The sequence below is a fragment of the Bos mutus genome, chromosome 23 (genome assembly GCF_027580195.1).
Source record: "Bos mutus isolate GX-2022 chromosome 23, NWIPB_WYAK_1.1, whole genome shotgun sequence".
Classification (NCBI taxonomy): Eukaryota; Metazoa; Chordata; class Mammalia; order Artiodactyla; family Bovidae; genus Bos; species Bos mutus.
The window spans coordinates 40,955,712-40,977,576 of NC_091639.1; the positions used below are offsets into that span (position 1 = coordinate 40,955,712).

The following is a 21,865-nucleotide window of genomic DNA, read 5'->3' on the forward strand; positions in this document are numbered from 1 at the left end:
AAAAGTAGAGAAATTAGCAAAGCTGAAAGAAAGAATCCCTGCAGCCAGAGAAGAAGAGGCCAACTGATCAGGGAAGGCTCGGGGATTAGAGGCCCCTGGTGGCACAGGAGCCCAGGCATGAGGAGGAGCTGGAAACGAGGACCCAATACGAATTCTATACAAGGCAGCGACAGGCCACCAAGTCCCCAGTCACATCCAGGGCAGCCAGAAGACTCTCATTCCTGCACCCAGGCAGGAGTGCTCGGATGCTCAGTCGTGTCCAACTCTTTGTGATGCATGGACTGTAGCCCACCAGGCTCCTCTGTCCATGGGATTCTCCAGGCAAGAACACTGGAGTGGGTTGCCGTGCCCTTCTCCAGGGGACCTTCCCAACCCAGGGATCAAACCCAAGTCTCCTTCATCGCAGGCAGATTCTTTACCATCTGAGCCGCGAGGAAGCTTAAACAAAAATGACAACCAAGGATCCTGATACATCTGAGGAAAGCAAACACGAAAAGAGAGAATACAGAACAAAATAAAGTGACTCAAAGGAGCACAAATAAGAAACCAAATAAAACCTCAACCAAGAAACCTATTATCACACAAGAACAGGATTAGAAAAAACTACATCAGTGTAAAGCTTTTGGAAATTAAACATATGATGGTAGAAATATAAATATAAACAAAGAGCTTGATGATAAAGCTGTGTAAACCTTGCAGAACGTGGAACCAAAAGAAGAGATGGGGAAATTCCAGAGAAAAGATAAGAAAATTAGAGAACCAAAAGTTCCAGAGAAAAGAAAGAGGAGAAAATTATCAAAGAAATAACTTAAGAAATTTTCCTAGAACTGAAGAATGTGAACTTCCAGTTTAAATAGTCCATCCTAAATTCAGTACAAAGAATAATTTTTAGAAAGACCCATTCCCCTCATGGCACAATGAAATTTCTAAACACATGGGATAAAGACAATATATTTTCCAGAGAGAAAAAATAGTTTGCATACAAAGGATTGAGTGCATCAAATTTTCAATTATTTCAAGATTTTCACAAAGTCTTACGGCTTTCATTTCTGGAAGCTATAAGACAAAAAAGCAGTACTTTCAAAATTCAAAAGTGAAATGATTTCCAACCTAGAATTCTATAGCAGACCAAAAATCAGTCAAGTATAAAAAGAGAATAAAGATATTTTTAGACATGCAGAGTCTTAAATTTTACGTCCCACACACCCTTTTATCAGGAAGTGACTGGAGGATGTGCTCTACCAAATAAATGAGCAAGTCAAAAAAGAGGAAGACAGGCATCCAGGAAACCGAACAACAACAAAAAAAAGGCAAAGGGAATAAAGCACGGAGTGGAGTGAGCCTCGAGAACACCCAGCCGCCCTGGCGGACGCGGGGCTTTGGGGATGCAGGAGAACACGAAACTGACGAGATCAACTGACGTGTCTGCCTGGGACTTGGAAAAGAGTATTCAGGGATTCAAAATCTACGGCTCTAGTTTAGGAGTTAAGAGTGAGCTGGGGAGGGAGGAGGAAGGAGGGTTCAGGATGGGGAACACATGTATACCTGTAGCAGATTCATTTTGATATATGGCAAAACCAATACAATATTGTAAAGTTAAATAAAATTAAATTTAAAAAAAAAAGATAAATAAATAAAGTTGTTGATATTTCTCCCGGCCAAAAAAAAAAAAAGAGTGAGCTGGATAAGTATGGCTGAATGCCTTCGCTATTCACCGGAAATCATCAAAACAGTGTTAAGCGGCTATACCCCAATATAAAAATAAGAAGTTTTAAAAAAATTCCCTCTCAGCCCTGCCTTGGCTGCATCCCACACAGTTTGATAGCATTTTCATTTAGTTCAGTTATTTTTTTAATTTCCCTGAGACTTCTTAACTCATGGATTATTTAGAAGTGTGTTGTTTAGATTCTAAGCATTTGGAGATTTTCCTGTTGTCTAATGTTACTGATTTCTAGTTTGATTCCACTGTGATCAAAAAACAGATACCAACTTTTGTCTTATGTAGCTTAGCATATGGTCTATCTTGGTATATGTTCTACAGGCAACTGAAAAAAATAATATGTATTCTGCCAGAGTTATATGGAATGTTTTATAAATGCCTACTAGATCTTACTAAAAAAAAACAAAAAAAACTGAGCTAGATATAGGAAACTCAGAAAACCACCAAGACAGGTAATACAAGAAAAAGGAGAGAGAGAGAGGATTGTAGTATACTAATTGGTTTGGCAGGTGAATAATACTAATAGCCGTAATAATATAAACATTAGATACTGATTAACTAAAAATTGTTGTATATCTGAAGGATGAAGGGGGAGGCAGCGGACCTAGCAAGTGAAAGAAAGCTAAACCCTGCTCTTCCTTAACAGAGACAGATAAAAATTCTAAAATTTTAAAATCAAGAAAGCAGCAAAAGCATAGTAATCAAAAATACAGAGGAAACACCTGAAATTCAGAGCCAAGAGCTGGAAGTGGCTGCTTTCCCAAAAAAGAACTCAAGTGGGCAGAAATGGCCCCCTGTTGAGGTTGGTACAGAAACGATTCTGACACCACATGCCAGGGTGAACAAGTCCTTGTCAGCTGTGAAATGTGTATTTCTGGTCACCTTGGCTTTTGTGGCCATGGGTTTGGTGTTTCAAATGTGTGATGAAAGGCAGTGACTTTGAAGGGTTTATTCCCTTTCAAGAGACAAACACAGAGGAAAGGCAATGCCCCATTTTAAACTTCCAGGTGATACAACTCACAAACATCACAAGAAGGATGTTCTTCTTGTTCCACAACGCCAGCAAGGAGCTCTCCCCTCTCCTGCCAAGGACAACAATCTGTTTCTAGTGAGTTAACTGCGCATAAGCCACACCCCACCACACACACACACGGGCAAGTTTCCGGAGAGCAAGGGCTGTGAGAAACCTTATACATTCACTCCAGTAACTGCGAGGTTCAGTCACTGTACCCAGAAGAGGGAATGGGAATGGAGGCAGGAGGAAGCACAGAGTCTCTGCATGGCTGTGGACGTGAGCATCACTGTGGGAGCGTTCCGCTCTGACCACGAGGAAGTCATGAGGAATAATGCAAGTATAATCACTTTTTTACAAGCCATATTTCCCTTACCGTTTATGCAATTACTTTGGGGGCCCTTAATTTTTATTTGATTCAGTTTACTTTAGCCTGGCTTCTTAACACTTAAGCATTCCATTTCTGTTTCACAATTGCAAGAAAGGCACAGAAGTGCTGAACTGCATGAGAATGGTCTCCGGAGTTCAAAATCCTGATTCCTGCCACACTGCATCCTCTATGACAGTAGAGACTGTGCCCCATTCCCAAGCAACAAGCACACAGGAAATATGCAAATATTTGTGGGGAGGGGGAAAGAAGGGGAAAGCTGCTGTGCTATTCTAGGTTCCTTATAATAAACAAGACCAAGCCACTGCCCTAAAGAGCCTCAAAGGCACAGAAACAAAAAATTATAATGCAATGTTAAAGCGAAAGTGAAAGTCACTCAGTCGTCTCCAACTCTTTGCAACTCCATGGACTATACAGTCCATGGAATTCTCCAGGCCAGAATACTGAAGTGGGTAAGCCTTTCCCTTCTCCAGGGGATCTTCACAACCCAGGGATCAAATCCAGGTCTCCCGCATTGCAGGAAGATTCTTTACCAGCTGAGCCACGAGGGAAGCCTAAGAATACTGGAGTGGGTAGCCTAGCCCTTCTCCAGCAGATCTTCCTGACCCAGGAATTGAACCAGGGTCTCCTGCATTGCAGGCGGATTCTTTACCAACTGAGCTATGACGGAAGCCCATAATGCAATGTAGTTCATGCTATAAAAGAACTGTGCAGATGCTAAGGGAACACAGGGACCACCAGGATGAATGGCATCAGTTCTCAAGAAAAAAGGATGAAAAGGCTTTGCAACCAGGGAGACAGGTACGTGATCACACTGCAGCCAAGGTGACCCCTTAAGGGCAAACGCTTCTCAGAAGGCCATGCCCCCACCTCCTTCCTCCCCAAGCCCCCAGTCCATCCTGCCTCTTCAGCGCCTCTGCAGCACCGAGCAAAGCTCTCAGGAACTCCTCCTTTTTTCCCTCAGCCAGGCAGGATTCTTCATGAGCTACTTAGAGAGCTCCTTGTACTCTGCCTTGATGACAGTGAGCTCAGTTCAGAGCTCTATGCTTGTCCCTATCTGACTGCCTTTCTTACTAGACCCCAAGCAACTTCTGGGCAGATCGGAGTATGTTATGTTTACCACCGTATCCTCACTGCCAAGAAAGCCCCGAACCAGGCACATGGGGAGCTCCAGGCGTAAGAGAAATCTACACATAAAGGCAGGAGGGGCCCACCTCTTCCAAGACAGAGATGGTAAATTACTTTAGATCAAGGAAACTATTTCCAAGAACTCATATCCTCTACCTAGTTATTTCTTGAGTAAAAAATACTACACAAATACCTCTAAATATGTGCAGTTCATATTACTGTAAGGTAACATGCTACTCAGGAAGAAAAAGCAATGTTCCTTCTATTGTTTAGTGTGAGTATGGGGGGTGAGGGGAGGAGAATGTGTGCGTGTGTACACAGAAAAACTTTTAAAAACGGTTTGTTCCTTGGCTTGTCAAAGTCCACAGGCTGAACTGAGCTGGGTAGGAAGGCAAGATGCCTTTGTCCGTCACTTTTGGGAGCAAAGATTTCTCCAACTCAGGCAAGTCATAAATTCTGGCTTATATCTGTTGTCCCAGCATAATAATTAACAGCATCCTGGCCTGGACAATAAATTATATGGTCACTTTACTCCATTCAGATTTTGAGACCCTTCTCTTGAAATTTTGAGTATAAAAGGCCTGAAAGTAACAGGCAGTATTAAATGTTCACTATGAGCCAAGTATACTTTCAGTGAATTAAATAACTCACTATTTACTCCCTATCAGAACCATATAAACGAACCCGAGGAAACTGGCAGTATGGGGTGAGTCATTTACCCACTGCCCCAGACCTGGAAGGGGTGACACTGGGTTTTCCCCTAAAATTGTAACACTGTGCTATATACAACCTCTTGAAAACCACTCTCTTGGCTGTTTTTCTCATTCCTGAGTAAGACAAACTCCCCACAGTTCATACACTTTCATTTCCGCCCAGCTTTACGTTGCCTGATCCTCATTCATTCTGCCTTACTCGTTTTTTTCTCTCTGGGGGTATAGGAAACCAATAAAGAGTCTTGAGAGAGGCACTATATCCTAGATAGGAACCAGATCCCAGAGGGAAATGATTAGAGGTAGTTAACCAAAAGACTCCCATTAACATTTCCAGAAATCCAATTAGCTGACAAACCTTGTTACTTAGAGGTAACTATTAAAAGCATCGTCAGCTACAAGCTGACTGAATTCATTTAATATTAAAATATTCAAGATGATTATTTTGTTGTTTCGAGGAAATTAAAATGACCAAAAAATTTCAATATAGAAATAATGCAAAAGTGTACATCTAATGTATACCTCAAATGAAATTTATTAGCAGATTCTAGGTCCTACATACACCACAAATATTTCCTAAATGTACCAAGCACCACAACCGAAACAGTGTTCTGAATGTTCCTAATTTGTAGGCTGAATGTCAAAGGTCTAAATTCTTTTTCACACAAGCAACTTACCCATATGAGTGAATCCTGGACCTGACATGTTGGATCAGCTGAAGATCATCTAAACTTTATGTAAAACAGAGATGTCACTTGTCCCACCCCTACCCTGAGAGAACTATCTTATGGAATACACAGGATAATGCATGTGAAAAAAAAATTGTACACCGGAATCTAAAATATAGTTTGGCATCAATATCTAAAGTGAAGCAAAACATTCTAAAGAATGAGACCAGTGTATATGTGCTGACGTGAAAAAATCTGTAAGATATATGAAGTGGGAAACGCACCTGCATAACAGTATGCGGCGTATGATGTCACTGCAGTAAGAACAGTGCATTTTTCTACACCTGCACTACCATATGGAAGGCTATCTACCAAAGTGTTAAGACTGATTGGTTCTAGGGGTGAGGCCTGAACTACTTTTGTAATCACACACACACACACACACACACACACACACACAGACTCTCTCTCCTTGACCAAACTTTATTATGGTTCCTCTGAACATTCTTTTCAACTAGGCCTTGATTTTGGTTCCCATCCTATCTTTGACTTACCCAGCCCAGTTTTAGCAAGAATTCTGTTAAGTAAGTTTATCAAGAGTTCTCCCACCTTTGATACCTGATGAAGTTCCCCATCCCTCCTCTTTGATGTCTAAGAAGTCCTTCACCTGCCTTTAGCAAGAATCCTGTTGGGTCAGTTTAGCAAGAATCCCCCTACCCTTGATGTCTCCTCTGAATAATTTTCCATCCACTGACTCATTCATCCTTTTTGCCAAAAATGCTCCTTGCTGTATCTGAAGACGAGCCTCTCTCCCCTAAGGCAATACTCCTACTACAGTAGTCTCAAAGTTTTCCTTACTGCTTTACAAGTGTAAGAACAACTTTTTCTTTAACAACACACATACCAAAAAAAAAACACACACACACACATACACCACTTTTTCTTTTTTAAGTGAAGCCAGATCTATTCCGGAGAGATGGGCTTCCAGTTATAAGATTCTTACTTAAGAGAGTTCTTTTAAGATGGGGTTCTGGAGTAAATTTATTTCTGGGTTTGGCCTCCTTTTTAAAAAACCTCCTGTGGTCTTTGATTTTTCCAGTCTCTGGAGGATGAAAATCAATTATTCCCATTTGCTTCTGAATGGAGCTCTTCAATCACAGAGGCTATGAATAAGCTTGCCAAACAACTGCAGTACCAGTCCCCAGGGGAGGGTACCAAATAGGTCAGTGATTTCAAAGGCTGGGGGACTTTAGAAGACATTATTGGAAATGTACAAAACGGTAACGTGCTGCTGGTTTAGGTGATGCTGAGATGAGGGAGATGAAAGAGCCAACAGAGGGTTACCAAATCCCAGAGAGCCTACCTTCTAAACCAGCTTACCAATTCATCCCCATCTCCCCATTTCCAAGGAATTCCCTGACGGCTCAGATGGTAAAGAATCCACCTACAATGCAGGAGACCCAGATTTGATCCTGGATCAGGAAGATGCCCTGGAAAAGGGAATGGTTCCCTGGAGAATTCCACGGACAGAGGAGCCTGGAGGAGGGCCAGCGGGTCGCAAAGGGTAGGACACAACTGAGACTAACACTTTCACTTTCTTCATTTCCAAAGTCACTGCCTTATGCCCGAAATAACCTCCCAAAAGATCTTCACTGCCTTAAGTCTCTCTATTGACAAAATCAAACATACTCTTTCCAAAATGCAGCATCCCAACCTGTTCAGGAGTGAGTCTACAGCAACAGACTTCTGAGTCAAATATCATCATTTACTCTGAACCAAGAGAGCTATGATACAATCTACCACCCCCCTCTCAGAATCACTGTATTAAGAATCTCTTCTTTGCTTTAGTTCTGTGTAGCCAAGGTGACTTCTGTAAGCTGATTATTTCCTTTATAACAATTACATCCTGTTTTTGAAAGAGATATGGCATTTATTTCTGAAAATAATACAGTTTGCTGCCTTAAGCTTTTTTGCTTAAACTAAATTTTAAAGTTATTTTTCCATAATTTAGTAGCATTATAACCACTTCCGTTAGTGAAAATAGATGAACAAGGCATATTACTTTGGAAAATTAAAAACACACACAACAACAGGAAGTTGGTTTACTAAGTCCAGGTTTTCTCCCTTTCTTTGTCCCTATTTGTAATGTTTAATTCCAGAGCCTGTCCCAGGGACTCTACTGAGGTCTGTATTTTAATCAGCCTCCCAAATCTGCTCTATTTGCCAAATTCCTTTTCTAGCATTCCCAAAAGGCACTCAGTATCCTGTCCTTGGAGTCAATCCAAAAATAAGCACTCATTTTGGATGACTAAAAATGTTGGCAAACACCTGGCTAAAAAAGCAAAGCCATGCTACGTGTAGCATTTACCAACTGAGGAATATGAGACTTGAGCATGAAGGTTACAAAGAAAACATTTTCTGAGACTGGAAGGCTTTCCCACGAATAGCTTTTTGCTTCTCGAATTTTAAATGTACCTAAGTCAAGAGGCAGCCAATTACAACAACCAAACCTCCATATGGGAAGAAATGCAGCTTCATATATCAAAGAACAAGAGGAAAGTCATATCATCTGCTGATGGCCAAGAAAGTGAAGAAGTCCAAGAAGTCTTCACTGAGTCTAACAGGTGTTGTCTTTTAGTACAGCAGCTACACAGAGAGTCTGCTATGAACGAACTATTGTGCTAGACACCTAAAATGTATCCGCTCTACTTTTCATACTAAATAGTAAAATAAGAACTTTCACATGCTCAGAGAGATGAAGCTGAAGAGAGAGGTGAAGCCACTTGCCCAAGGACACTCAGGGAGCACGAGCAGCCAGCATGTGGCCTCGTTCTGCCTGACCCTTAAATCCATGTCACTCTATTTTGCTGTTGTTGTTGAGTTGTTGTGTCCAACTCCTTGTGACCCCATGGACTGCAACACACCAGGCTTCCCTGTCCTTCACCATCTCCCGGAGCTTGCTCAAACTCATGACCATTGAGTCAGTGATGCCATCCAGCCATCTCATCCTCTGCCACCCTCTTGTCCTTTTGCCTTCAATCGTTCCCTGCATCTGGGTCTTTTCTACCCCGCTCTTCGCATCAGGTGGCCAAAGTATTGGAGCTTCAGCTTCAACATCAGTCCTTTCAATGAATATTCAGGACTGATTTCCTTTAGTATTGACTGGTTTGATCTTGCTGTTCAAGGGACTCTCAACAGTCTTCTCCAAAACCACAGTTCAAAAGCATTAATTCTTGGGTGCTTGGCCTTCCTTATGCTCCAACTGTCACATCCATACATGACTACTGGAAAAACCATGGCTTTGACTACACCGACCTTTGTCAGCAAAGTGATGTCTCTACTTATTAATATGCTGTCTAGGTTTTATATGTCTAGGTTTAATATGCTGTCATAGCTTTCCTTCCAAGGAGTGTCTTTTAATTTTATGGCTGCAGTCACCATTGATGGTGATTTTGGAGCCCAAGAAATAAAGTGTCACTGCTCCCACTTTTCCCCCATCTATTTGTCATGATGTGATGGGACTGGATACCATGATCTTCATTTTTTGAATGCTGAGTTTTAAGCCGGTTTTTTCAGTCTCCTCTTTCACCTTCATCAAGAAGTTCTTTAGTTCCTCTTCACTTTCTGCCATTAGAGTGGTGTCATCTGCATATCTGAGGTTGCTGATATTTCTCCCAGCAAAATGGATTTCAGTTTGTGATTCATCCAGCTTGGCATTTCTCATGATGTACTCTGCATATAAGTTAAACAAGCAGGGTGACAATATACAGCCTTGACGTACCCCATTTCCAATTTTGAACCAGTCTGTTGTTTCATGTCCAGTTCTGTTGCTTCTTGACTTATACACAGATTTTTCAGGAGATATGTAAGGTGGTCTGATATTTCCATTTCTTTAAGAATTTTCCACAATTTGCTGTGATCCACACAAAGACTTTAGTGTAGTCAATGAAGCAGAAAGATGTTTTTCTGGACTTCTCTTGCTTTCTCTATGATCTAGCAGATGTTGGCAATTTGATCTCTGGTTCCTCTGCTTTGTCTAAACCCAGCTTTTACATCTGGAAGTTCTCTGTTCATGTACTGCTAAAGCCTAGCTTAAAGGATGAACATAACCTAACTAGTATGTGAGATGAGGGCAACTGTATGCTAGTTTGAACATTCTTTGGCATTGCCCTTCTTTGAAATTGGAATGAAAACAGACCTTTTTCAGTCCTGTTGAAAGCACTGCTGAGCTTTCCAAATTTGCTAATACACTGAGTGTAGCACCTTTACAGCATCATCTTTTAGGATTTTAAATAGTTCAGCTGGAACTCCATCACCTTCAGTAGCTTTGTTCATAGCAATGCTTCTTCCTAAGGCCCACCTGACTTCATACTCCAGGATGTCTGGCTCTAGGTGAGTGGCCACACTATCGTGGTTATTCGGGTCATTAAGACCTTTTTTGTATAGTTCTTCTGTGTGTTCTTGCCACCTCTTAACCTCTTCTGCCTCTGTAAGGTCCTTACCATTTCTGTCCTTTATTGTGCCCATTCTTGCATGAAATGTTCCCTTGATCTCTCAAATTTCCTTGAAGCTGAAGTTGACCAATTCTATGAAGATCTACAAGAACTTTCTAGAACTGACACCCAAAAAAGATGTCCTTTTCATCATAGGGGACTGGAATGCAAAAGTAAAAAGTCAAGAGATACCTGGAGTAATAGTCAAGTTTGACCTTGGTGCACAAAATGAAGCAAAGGCTAACAGAGTTTTGTCAAGAGAACACACTGGTCATGGCAAACACCCTCTTCCAACAACACAAGAGATGACTCTACACATGGACATCACCATATGGTCAATAATGAAATCAGACTGATTATATTCTTTGCAGCTGAAGATGGAGAAGTTCAACACAGTCAGCAACAACAAGACCAGAGAAGACTGTGGCTCTGATCATTAGCTTCGTATTGCAAACTTTAGGTTTAAAGAGAAGAAAGTAGGGAAAACCACTAGGTCATTCAAATCCCTTATGATTATATAGTGGAGGTAACGAATAGATTCAAGGGCTAAATCTGGTAGACAGAGTACCTGAAGAACTATAGACGGAGGCTCATAACAGTGTACCAGAGGTAGTGACCAAAACCATACCAAAGAAAGTGAAATGAAAGAAGGCTATTTACTACCTACCAAAATCAACAGTTTGATAGATTTAAACATTTCATATAACCACTCTGTTAATAATGAAAGCCTTAGAAAGTCTATGGACTCCAAAAATTTCTGACACTATCTCTGTGTTGACAGTCCTAATACGTATGCCTTTGTGCACACACATGCTTAGCAATTACTGACTCAAAGCCAAGACTAATATGGCTCTAAACTGTAATACGAACTAAAAATACCACACTCTAAGCTGGTTCTTTGGAAACATCAACACAATTAATAAATGTCTAGCTGAGCTAACCAAGAAAAAGAGAAAGAGAAGATACAAATTACTACTACTAAAAATGAAAGAGGGGCCATCACTACAAATCCCATGGACTTTAAAAGGATAAAACAATATTATGAACAACTTTATGCCCACAAATTTGGAAAATTACATGAACTAATTTCTACCAAAATTCACACAGGAAGAAATAGTGCATCTGAATGGGCCCATGTTTATTAAAGAAACTGAATCAATAATTAATAACCGTACAAAACACAAAGCACCCAGCCCAAATGGTCACAATGGTGAACTCTAGCACACACTGAAGAAAAGAAACCAATTCTCTGCAATCTACTTCAGAAAACAGAACCAGTAGGAACACTTCCTAATTCATCCCATGAGGCCAAAATTAATACTATACACTAATAACAAACTATCAGAAAGAGAAATTAAGAAAACAATCCCATTTATAATTCCATCAAAAAGAATAAAATATCTAGGAATAAATTTAACCAAGGAAGTGAAAGATCCCGTACACTGAAAGCTATTTTAAAACTCAATAGCAAAAAACCCCAAGCAATCCAATTTAAAAATAAACAGACTTTCCTGGTGGTCCAGGGGCTAAGACGATGCACTTTCACTGGGGGGCTGGGGTGGGGGGGTGTAGGGGGTGCCGAGGGGTGCTGTAGACCAAAAAAAGAGACATTTGCTCTGAACAGACATTTTTTCCAAAGAAGACATACACGCCAACAGACAAATGGAAAGATGCTCAAATTACGAATCATGAGGGAAATGCAAATCAAAACCACAATGAGATACCACCTCATATCTGTCAGAATGGTTATTACCAACAAGACAAAAAATCAAACGCTGGCAAGGATGCAGTGAAAAGGGAACCCTTGTGTACTGCTGGTGAGAATGGAGACTGATGCAGCCACATGGAAAACAGCACAGAGGTTCCTCAAAACTCACTGCAGTGATCATTTCACAATGTATACAAACATTGAATTATCGTGTGTACATATAAAACGAATACAGTATTGAATATCAATTATATCTCAATTTAAAAACAAAGAAAGATGGACTTTTCTGCTGGAATATTGGCTAAGATTCCACACTCCCAATGCAGGGGGCTAGAGTTCAATCCCTAGTCAGGGAACTGGATCCCACATGTTGCAACTAAAGACCAGGGAAGAGACTGAGTGCTGCAACTAAGATCGGTGCGGCCAAATAAGTAACATTAAAAACGAAACAAAACAAAAAGTCAACAATTTACAAACCAGCAAAAGATCTGAACAGACACCTTACCAAAGATTTACAGACAACAAAGAAGCATATGAAAAGTTGCTCGACATCATATGTCATTAGGGAAGTGCATATTAAAACTACAACGAGGAGTTCATGTCTTTCATGCACGATCGGCCCATTTTCCTCGAGAGGCCCGTGGAATAAACCTTTCTCTGTTCTAAGTAAATAAAATAAAATAATAAAATAAACAACAATGAAACACAAGTATGGACATATTAGAATGGCTAAAATCCAAAACACAACACCAAGTGCTGGCAAGCACATGGAGCAATGAGACTCACTGTTGGTGGACACACAAAGTGAAAACAGCCAGTTTGAAATCTCACTTGGCAGCTTCCTTCGAAGCTGACTATAGGTAATTTACCACATGATCCAGTAAACAGTCCTAGGAATTTACTCATGAGCTGAAAACTGATGTCCACACAACACCTGCATGTGAATGTCTATAGCAGCTTTACTCATAACTGCCAAAACTTGGAACCAATCAAGATAACCTTTAGTAGGTGAATGAATGAACTGTGGTATATCCAGATAAAATATTATTCTGCAACAAGAGGAAATGAGCTAACAAGACAAAAAAAGACATGGAGGAACCTTAAACATGTATTACCAAATGAAAGAAAACTATCTGAAAAGTCTACATACTGTATGACTCCAACTATATGATGTTCCATTAAACTAGAGACAGTAGAAACAGCAGTTGCCAGGGGTTTAGGAGGTTTCCAGAAAGGATGAATGGAGGAAATATAGACCATTTTTAGGTCAGTGAAACTATGATACTGTAATGGTGGATGCATAACACTATGTATTTGTCAAAACTCACAGAATTGTACAATACAAAGAGTGAACCTTAACAGATTTTCAGTTCAGTTCAGTTCAGTCACTCAGTCGTGTCCAACTCTTTGCGACCCCATGAACCGCAGCACGCCAGGCCTCCCTGTCCATCACCAACTCCCAGAGCTTACTCAAACTCAGGTCCATTGAGTTAGTGATGCCACCCAACCATCTCATCCTCTGTCGTCCCCTTTTCCTCTTGCCTTCAATCGTTCCCAGCATCAGTGTCTTTTCAAATGAGTCAGTTCTTCGCAACAGGTGGCCACAGTATTGGAGTTTCAGCTTCAGCATCAGTCCTTCCAGTGAATATTTAAGACTGATTTCCTTTAGGATGGACTGGTTAGATCTCCTTGCTGCCCAAGGGACTCTCAAGAGCCTTCTCCAACACCACAGTTCAAAAGCATCAATTTGTCGGCGCTCAGCTTTCTTTATAGTCCAACTCTCACATCCTTACAAGACTACTGGAAAGAACAAAGCCTTGACTAGATGTACCTTTGCTGGCAAAGTAATATCTCTGTTTTTTAATATGCTGTCTAGGTTGGTCATAACTTTTGTTCCAAGGAGCAAGTGTCTTTTAATTTCATGGCTGCAGTCACCATCTGCAGTGATTTTGGAGCCCAGGAAAATAAAGTCTGTCACTGTTTCCCCATCTATTAGCCATGAAGTGATGGGACCAGATGCCACGATCTTAGTTTTAACAGATTTTAGTTAACAATAACATATCAATATTGGTTCCACTGGGGCTTCCCAGGTGGCTCTAATGGTAAAGACCCCACCTGCCAGTGCAGGTAGACGTAAGGGACACGGTTTGATCCCTGGGTTGGGAAGACCTCCTGGAGGAGGGCACAACAACCCATTCCAATAATCTTGCCTAGAGACTCCCATGGACAGAGGAGCCTAGTGGGCTACGGTCCGCAGGTTCACAAAGAGTCAGACACGACTGAAGCGACTTAGCACACACACACGCATTGGTTCCATTACAACAAATGTACCACACAGTAAAGATGTTAATACCACACGCACACACACAGTAACTGGGGAAACTGGGCGGGTGGGGTGAGACAGAGAAGGAGCATAGAACTGTCTGTATCTTCTGAGCATTTTTTTTCCTATAAACCTAAACCTGCTCTAAAAAAATGAAGTTTATTAAAATATCCCCCACTCTCTAAAAATGAACACTCATGTCAGAAGTAATGATGTACAATGTATAATCCAAAACACGGGAAGAAAAGAATCAGTATCAGGCTGAATCAACAAGGGTGGCACAATTCAAAAGCAAATCAGGGTCCTAACTTTCCTTCAGCTGCCTGCAGGTTTCAGTTAACTGAGGGATCAGTCTAAAAAACATAGATGAAATTACACAAAATCAAAATATTACAGAGAAACCATAGACCTCACCTACCCGACTCACTCATTTTTAGATTTGAGAGCATGAAACCTAAATGTTTAAGTTCCTGTCTTAGCCCCCAGAAGCCATCAGATCTCATCTCTGTTAAGTGTCTAACCACAAATCTAGACCATAAACCCAGGAAGAGTATGTGAACTCTGGCCACTTCCAACGACTGTTCACAGCAAATCTCCAATTATTGTGTCACGTGCTGCTAAGTCACAAGTGGTTCTAGACAAAGCTGGTAGAGAAAAAAAAATCTCCTTTGGAATTTAGTTCCTCAAAGTAATGAAAGATGGCCAAGTGTGGCCTAGTGCTCAGAAGACACCAAAATATTTCCACTGGAGGATGAGGTGAAGAATTCCACCTGACTACTAAGCTACTGCCAAAGGACTATGAAGGGAAATGAAACATAACAAGTTCCAAAAACTGAAGGCAACCAAAGTGCTTAAAAGCCCTCTGAATGCAAATTCCTCAAGGTTACAACTAGGACAATGTTACTTAGAATCTAATATAATACTTTGTAGGCTAAGGACATTAGGAAGCTCTGAGGTGCTGTATCTTTTTTAACAGCCACAGCAGCCACACGGAGCACAGCTCCTGGCAGAGCCAGCTCCTGGGGCCGACTCTGGACAGTGCGCTGTCAGTCCACTCCCAGCACAAGCTGGCCTCAGCCCCCTGAGCTGTCCCAGCGCAGGCGACACTCTCTGCAGCTCCATGACATCTCTGAAATGTCTTTAAAGAATGAGGAGCTGCCAATTTTAAAGACTGACTAAAGTTGTACTAGGAATGTCAGGAGTATTGAACATCAGAGAATCTGATGTAGCCTTAACAGATTAAAGAAGAAAAATCATACATTCGTTCCTCTCACTAGATTAAAAATATTTTACAATTCAACCCTCATTAATGATAAGAAAAAAACTTCAAATTAACTAATGTCAGTAATATATTAAATGGAAAAAAAGAAGTTGCAGATTACGTATCACCATTAAAACAAAATGGAATCAATTTATCTAAGCATGTTAAAAAAATCTGAAAAAATATACATAAAACTCCTGGAAGGATTGAAGGAAGAGAAACAATGGATTGTTATATTGTTTGACTTTTTCTGTCATAAGGATGTATTAGTCTAACAAATTTAAAATGGTATTTTTATTTTAGAAAAGTTAGAATCAACAGCACTCCTAATCGTGGCCCATTTAACTTTATATCACACATACAAAAAAGGTCATCTATTAAGACTCATCAGGAAAAAAAGTATTTCTCCGTTATACGGATCAGTGTAAATTAAATTCTCTCTCATTTCCATTTTTCCTCCAAATCCTCGTCATGTGTGTCACATGCAGACCCCTCAGGTGACTCAAGGACAAAAGTCAACCATACCAAGTACATTGCCCTGAACACTGTGCAGACTGATTCAATACATGTTTCAAGTGAAACAGCACATTCCAGACTTCTTGGATCTGTGTTCAGATCTGTGAACTATACTGGACAACTCAGAGCGCTCAGTGAGGTTAGGAATATGTAATTAATCTTTCCATTATCTTCCAAATTTATGGGCATTGTTTTCCAGAACTCGCTATGTAGAATTGCAACTTGAGAGACACAACGTACTCATCAGACTGTGTAAAACACACCCTGTCCTTAAAAACCACATAACTGCTTATCTTACGACTATTCCTGGCTCAAAAGACCGGTGGAAAGTGCCTGAGAAGTCAAATCTGGAAATGAGAGCATCAGTGGCCATCTAACCAGGACCCAGATGACTAAAACTCATGAAGCTGCACCACTGAATTTCCTCCACAGCCTGTTCAAGTGGCCTCAGCCACTGCCCACAAGAGCTGGGAGTAGCAGTCATGTATCTTAGACGAGCAAGATGTGACAAGACCACAGAAACAGAAAATGCTCCTGGACTCTTCAAGCTTGCTGCGCCTCCTGACTCTTCAAGCTTGCTGCACTATCATCTACTTTGCAAAGACTTCTAAGCAGACCCGGGAAACCAGTAATAAGCACACGAAATGAAAAGCGTTCAGTATTCTTAGCATACTCCCCAATCTTTTATTTCTGATTACTTGAAAGCAAATAGAAGCAGGCAACTAAATATTTCACCATAGTGTATAATACTGTTGAGACAAAATGGACTAATTCTTTTTTTAAATTGTCTTTACCTTTATTAGTGAAACAAAAGTCAGAGGAGAAATTTAAGTTTAAATTAAAACTTTAGATTTCCCCCCAAATTTAATAACAAAACTACTCTGCCTTCTAAAAAGTATGTAGTGGAAACAAGGGTATCTTAAGTTTAGCTCAAATGATTTACTAAATGGCTCTGGGAAATTCATTGATTTTTTTCCTCTGCAAACTGGACTAATTCTTTTTTTTTTAATCATTTAATTTTAATTTTAATTAGAGAATAATTGCTTTACAATATTGTTCTTCCATATATCAACATGAATAAGCCATACGTATACACATGTCCCCTCCCTCTTGAACCTCCCTCCCACTCCATCCCACCCCTCTAGGTTGCTGGACTAATCCTTGATGAAAATATTTATCAAATGCAACCTACAGGTCCATTGAACCAACAAGACTGGCAAGCAAATTCCACAAACATAATGAAATAGATACCAGGATTAAATTAAGTTTGTGGAGCAGATGTGTGAAATCACTCCACAAAGCTGATGAAGAGACATCTGTTCCCTTGCCTGCAGAAGGCATCATGCATTCTGCTCTGATCCACCCCAAGAAGCAAAGGGCCTGCCCTGCAGGAAGAGGCTCCTGTGACCACTCCTCCTGAGCAGCCTCTGAACCTGTCTGCTCCAGATGCCAAAGTTTGGGAGCTAACTTGGCTGCAGATCAAGGCCACAATCCTCAAGCACCAATAAAAGTGATATTCCTATCCACCTATCTGACTGTGAATGTCACTCTTTTTTCAGTTGTTTCAGAAACAACTACATTGTACTTTGCTGTATTATGCTTCACAGACATTAGAATTTTTTCAAATTTTATTGAAGTATAGTTGATTTACAATGTTGTGGAGAGGTATTTTTTAATTGGCTCCATTATACCTCATTGGGCTTCCCCGATGGCTCAGTGGTAAAGAATTCGCCTGCAATGCAGGAGACATAGGTTCAATCCCTGGGTTAGGAAGATCCCCTGAAGGAAGAAATGGCAACCGTCTCCAGTACTCTTGCCTGGAGAATCCCATGGACAGAGGACCCTGGCTACATACAGTCCACAGGGTCACACAGAGTCAGACACGACTGAGCACACACGCATACCTCATAAGACCTACCTCCAAAAGAAACTAAAATCAGCGCTCCTAGCCCTTATGTAGTCCACGATCAAATGTTTACAGAACAATAACTCTTAGGAGAACCAGTTATGAGATGAGTTTCAAAGACACACTGGTTTGTCAGGCTCTTAAAAATTCAGAGGGAAAAAAAAAAAAGCAATACAGGAATAAGTCAGAAAACAAATAAAACTGAGTAAAAATTAAAATTCAAATATGATAAACATCTGTCCACTGAAGGACAGGTGTCTGTGCACAGGTGGAACAAGACAATTGGTGTCAGAGCAGGCCTTCACCACAGAACTATATCACACCATTCCTCAAGGGAGAGGACAGCTCTCTTTGGGGAAGATCCTAGAGACCTCCCCTGCCCCCAACTCTAAAAAAGCCGAACACCACTGATTTTTTTTTCCCAAGGCTCAGTTGAACAGGCCTAAAAGCATTGTTCCCAAACTGCTTGATGCCTAAAATCCTTCCAAGAAAAAGAAAAGCTTTTTAAACTGCAATTAGAAATAAATGGCTTAAAATGTGCTTTAAAATGGTTGACAAGTAATGCATTTGCTATGACTATATTTTGTCTAATTATGAATAAATGACATCAGAGCCTTCCTGACTTAGATGGAGGGAAGGAGAAGAGAACACAAGGTCAACAGGCGCCTTTAATGAGAGAGAGGTCACTGCAGAGGGAGGTGCAGGTTGGTGGGAAAGAAGGACATAGAACCATTATTTAAAACAATAATGTGTTAGAAAATTCAACAAGAGAGGCAAGTGTCCGTGACATATACTGGATCAAGTCATAGAACAGGAAAGGCTCTAAGGTAACTGATTTAGTCTAAGCCCTAGGACTTTGTCCTGTTTCCCCACAATGGACATCATAAAGACTGTCACCAGATTAATTTCCCTAAAGCTGGAGTCTGATCATGCCTAGTCCACTCCAGAACCTTCAATAGGAACCCTCATCCTTCAAACTGAGGTCAAAATGATTGAGTGAAGGATTGATGGCTTGTGTGATCCAGCCACTACTTATTAATACTTTTCCAATCTTATTTTCTTCTTCACTACATTATACCCCATTACTTCAGCAAAACTTAGCTTTTCTTCAAATACGCACAGTCTCTTCCACTTCAATGCTTCCCTCTCCACCTCTCTCCCAGCCTGCCCTGTGCCTCAGTTCTCCTACGAAGCCTACAGCCCCAACTCTAGCTTCTCTCATCCTTCACCCACAAACTATACTGTTCAATCTTCACAAATACCCTGTGAAGAACTGTAGGTACTTACTACCCCTAAATAGCAGAAGAAGAAACTGAGTCTTAGTGAAACGAAGCATTGCAGTCTCCCCTTAGTTATGAGGGATTCTTTCGAAGACCCCCAGTGAACGCTTCCTGAAACCTCAGACAGTACCGAACCTCACGAGTACTGTGTTAGTTCCTATATGCACATACCTATGGTAGGGATTCATTTACAAATCAGGCACGGTAAGAGAACAGCCGAACTGATAGCATCACTACTGCACTTTGGGGCCATCATTAAGTAAATAAGGGTTTACTGCGCAAGCAGTGTGATGCTGCAACACTCGATCTGATAAACCAGACGGCTTCTAAGTGACTAACAGGCAGGAAGCGTACACAGCGTGGACACGCTGACAAAGAGGCAGTTCACATTCCAGGCAGGACGGAGCAGGACGGGGCAAGATCTCCTCACACTACCCAGAATAGTTTGCTACTTAAAACTTGGGAATTATTTACTTCTAGAATTTTCTATTTAACATTTTTGGACAGCAGATAACCGTGGGTAACTAAAATCATAGACAGCTCATCCGCAGATTAAGGGGGACCACATAACTTGTCCAGGGCTCCTATAATAATAAGCACTAAACCAGGAGCTGAAATCAGGCACTCTGACTCCAGAGCCCAAAGCCATAACCACTGTGCCTTTCAGCACTACATATCCGGAAGGACTCTCTTTTCTCCTCTCAACTTCCATCGTACTTTATCTGTTTATATGAGTTAATGACAAGAGAGTAAAAAAGTGATGTGATATTATATCATATGCACTTTGCACACATATGTGCATAACATGTAGTATATACATATCTTTCGAGACTTTAAGGCACATGAGATCAAGGTCCATCTGTGTGAGATCCATTTTCGTATCTGCCTGGCATCCAGAAGAGTGCCCTGTTCATACTGGTAGGTACTGGATACAATGATGAATAAATGAAGCTACATCATCAGTCCTATGCTTTGTTTTCCAAATGAGTAGTTTCTTAAAAGTTTGGCTTCCAAGGAATTTATTCATCTAGCTGTTGGGAGGGATATGTGTGCTGTGCTGTGTTCAGTTGTGTCTGACTGTGCGACCCCATGGACTGTAGCCCACCAGGCTCCTCTGTCTGTGGGATTCTCCAAGCAAGAATACTGGAGTGGGTTGGCATTCCCTTCTCCAGGATCCCATGGAGGAGGGAGGGATATATTTCACATCAATTGATAGCAACGAGCCCATTAGTCCTATACAAGTTGGGGATGGGGTGAATGAATAAGGAAGAAACTAAATCTCCTTAAGAGCTATCGCCTCTATTAAAATATATTAGAGACCTCTCATAGGAATTAGAAAACCTAAGTTGGTTTGAAATTACGATAGTGCTTTGATCAGGAAGGAAACATATTCTTGGCACTGGGACAGTCTGACAATGGAAGCAAATGAAGAGTTTAAGGCGGATTTGAATTTTTGTTCTCCTTGGCCTGGAAAGACTATAGAGAACTGGGTGTCAAGGTAATGACCTCAATTACTATATACCAAACCATCAACAGCTGGAGGCCCTTCACCAGCCTCCACCGACAATCACAGACCTGTGTGCTCCCATCTGCTGCAGAAGCAACAGGGGCTCTTCAGAGGAAAGGCACAGCCAGTGTCATACTCTTCAGGATCTCTGCCTCGATGGCAGCCTGCAGACGCCCTGGCCTGAATTCTCCCCCTGGAGATAAGGGCTCACCAGCATGACGTGTGCTCTTTCAATGCACCCTACAGGTCACGGGTGCTGAGCACTCTAAAGTAAGCTCCTGAAGCCCCCTCACCAGTTGCTTAGGGACATGCTAATCCCATCACCACTTCACCAGGGTGCATTTTAAATAAACACCTTGCACCTTCTTTCTTTCAAGTTTCCCCATATGCCCCTGGTGGCCAGAGACATTTAAGAAGTATCAATGATGCTGTTAATATTGAAATGCTGGTGTGTATTTAACCCAGCAGGGCTTTTAACAACATACATTAATTTAAATGTTTTCAGGATTTACTTTAAAGATAGCTGACGACTAAAGCCACAGGAAAGAGGAGCCCAAATAATAAAGAGTTCTCTTTCTCACATTCTGGTACAAATGACAAGGCCCAACAATGTCAGCAGGTGCTGGTTCTACCTCTAATATTCACAGTTTTTAATACAAAGTAACACGAAGGTAGTCTTGCTTCTGATTCAGAAGATGGGGCATTAAAAAATGTAAACCAGCCGATCCCTATGCAGAGAAGCATAAAACTGGAGTCATGACCAAAGGACAGAACCCCAAAGCTTTTTTTACATTAGAGCAAATGGGAACAGCCTCACATGGCCAATCTTCTAAGAAGGAAAATAGATAAAAGAAGAAATATGAGCAGCCTGATGTTTGAAATATCTAGAAAAATACTGATTCACAGAAGTCTTATCAAATAAGATGGGGAGAAAGAAGAGGTGATGAGGCTGGGAGAAGAGAGGGGAAGAAGACTGTTTTAGCCGAGAAGTGAACAGTATTTTCTTTAAATGACTTAGCCAAGAGAAACAGGTTTCACATGTGTAACAGCAAGGGAAGCTTGGTTCAGAGCCAACTTGTCATGAAGCCCAGTTTCCAACACTTATTAAGAGGCTAAATCACAAGGATGTTTTTTCTTGCATGAGGTTCCAGGGGAAGGGATGTAGGGAAGCCCCTTAAGCTACATGTAAATGCAAATGAGAAAACGAACAATAACTAGACAGAGCCCTTGAGTAAGGCCAAAATA

General features: G+C 41.0%; 1 protein-coding gene and 1 long non-coding RNA gene across 9 annotated transcripts in view; one reads left to right on the forward strand and one right to left on the reverse strand.

Moving 5' to 3' along the window:
* Positions 1–21,865, reverse strand: part of ANKS1A (ankyrin repeat and sterile alpha motif domain containing 1A) — a 168,730-nt gene that overhangs the window by 107,576 nt on the left and 39,289 nt on the right. The window lies entirely within an intron of this gene.
* LOC138985058 (uncharacterized) lies at positions 2,828–17,389 on the forward strand. 2 transcript variants are annotated; one of them, XR_011462295.1, is made up of 3 exons: positions 2,828–3,072; positions 7,036–7,190; positions 17,122–17,389. It is a non-coding gene; the product is annotated as an uncharacterized lncRNA (long non-coding RNA). The 2 variants fall into 2 exon arrangements; XR_011462294.1 differs by lacking the exon at positions 2,828–3,072 and adding an exon at positions 3,768–3,921.